The sequence below is a fragment of the Antrostomus carolinensis genome, unplaced genomic scaffold (assembly GCF_000700745.2).
Source record: "Antrostomus carolinensis isolate BGI_N321 unplaced genomic scaffold, ASM70074v2 scaffold14668, whole genome shotgun sequence".
In the NCBI taxonomy this organism is placed as follows: domain Eukaryota; kingdom Metazoa; phylum Chordata; class Aves; order Caprimulgiformes; family Caprimulgidae; genus Antrostomus; species Antrostomus carolinensis.
This window is the reverse complement of record NW_010333878.1, coordinates 5,898-8,148: the sequence shown is the minus strand read 5'-3', so window position 1 is coordinate 8,148 and position 2,251 is coordinate 5,898.

The following is a 2,251-nucleotide window of genomic DNA, read 5'->3' as shown; positions in this document are numbered from 1 at the left end:
GGTTGGGACTGGATGATCTTTAAGGTCCCTTCCAATCCAAACCATTCTATGATTCTATGATTCTGTGAAATATGACAATATATATTTCAAATACATCTGTGCTCATCTGAAGAACCAGAGAGGCATCTCTGTTCCCTGTGTCTGTGTTGGTTACACATCATTTCTGAGCCTGAGGCACTACAGCGCTGAAACTAAACAAGAAATCACTGAATGGGGAACGTTTCATTGCTGGCCAAGTTATATAGAATTCACACTCCTTTGTTTCATCAAAAAAAAAAAAGAAAAAAAAAGCAATTGCTTTCAATCATTTTGATTCTGCCCTGGGATGAAAAGAAATAAGTAATTTGTACAGTCCTTTGTGTTCTGATCCTTTTTCTGCTGCATTGACGGATCTTCAATGTGTTGGTTTCAGGTGAAGTGTTTTCAGATCATCTTTTAATTCATTTTTGGCATCTTTTGAACAGACAGAGCTATTCTTTTTATTTATTTATTTATTTATATTTTTTTTGCCACCACCCTGTACTTTAAATATTATTTTGCAATACCAGTAAGTTATCAATTACGCAATTGTGGAGTTTCTGTTTTTCCAGCTGATGCCAGCTCAGACCAGCAGTTTGATCTGGTAGAAATCTCTGCAGCCTTCTCTGTTTTGCAGCACCATCAAGGCCACTTCAGTGCTCGCAGCCACTCCGGCTTCGTTGTTTGTAGATCATTGACCACGGGCTGGAGTTGGGCAGAGGAACCTCACACAGAGGGAGAGCAAAACACAGGGGCTGTCTTGGGAGGTTTACACTGGTATAACAAGGTAATTTTGAGTCTCTGGGGGATAAAACACTCCTGGATATCAGAGATGCTCCTCTGCAGGCTGAACCCTGCTCGGGCAGCGTGTGCCCATCTCCATCTCAAGTCCTCGCCCTGGTTGGGAGATGCAGGACGGAGTAAAAACACTTGCAATGCAAATAATGGAAAAGCAGGAAATATCTTGACTCACCTGGGAGCGTTAACTGCTGTTAATCTTTAATGCACTAGCAATTTAAGCGTCCCCAAGTCAAGGGCTGATGTTCCTTCTGAGGTTGAGGAGGGGGAAGGAAGGATTGATAGCATCATCCCCCAGCAGCACAGGCTGGGATTTGCTCTTCCCCGCGGCTCTGCGCTCGTCGGGGCTGCTGAGGTTCCTGGTTCCTCTTTGGGGCTGGCCCTTGGTGAGTCCTTTTCTGTTAAACACTGCTGTTTGGGGCAATGCTTTCGTGTTGGAAAAGCGTGGAAGGAAGGTGAGCAGTATGGGAGAGAAATAGATTTCCACATCACCATGACGTGGGGGTCTCGCTGAGCTGCTCTGTGACCCACGTGCAGTCAGGCAGCGGTGCCTGGGAACGTTCCCAGGCTGGTTGAATTTCCAGTGCTAGACCTGGCTTATCTTCACTCACCTCTGTTGAATTTTGTGGCTTTGAATGCGGATGAGGCAATTGGATAAATATTTGTGATGAGCTGAAGAGCTTTCCTGTACTGACTGGTGTGTTCTGTGGACTTTTGGTTCCTCAAGGAGAAGAATCCTTCTTGATGGAAACGCTTAGAAACGCAAACATGTCGTGCCCTGAGGTACCTGCCACAAAAATACCACAGGCTGCAGGCAGCTCTGGAGAGTGAAGGGGCAGCTTTGGTCCTAACTGAACTAATTTCCCTGCATCCCAACCCTGGCCGAGGCTTTTTCTTATGTGTGATGGGTCATACACGTAACATCCTTAGGTTGCCCAAGGAAATTGTAGATGCCCCCTCCCTGGAAGTGTTTGTGGCCAGGCTGGATGAGGCTTTGAGCAACCTGGTCTAGTGGAAGGTGTCCCTGCTGCTGGCAGGGGGGTTGGGACTGGAGGAGCTTTAAGGTCCCTTCCAATCCAAACCATTCTGTGATTCTATGATACATGGGGATGGGGTGGGGCTACAAACAGGGGCAAAATGGGGGGAACACGTAAAACCAGCAGCCCTGCAGCCTTCCTTCTCCCAAAGCCCTTCTCAGGGCAAAGCGACCACAGAGGACTCTGCAGGTTTGGCTTCTTGGTGTTATTCAAGTTGACAAAGATATGCTCAGGCTGATCAGTCCATCTGGGACTGTGCTCGGTGTTCCTGGCACTTTGGGAACAGGGAAAACAGGATCCCAGAATGGCCTGGACTGGAAAAGCCCTTTGAGCTCATGGAGTCCAACCATGAACCCAACACTGACCAGTCCCCTGTGACTAACCCATGTCCCTCAGCA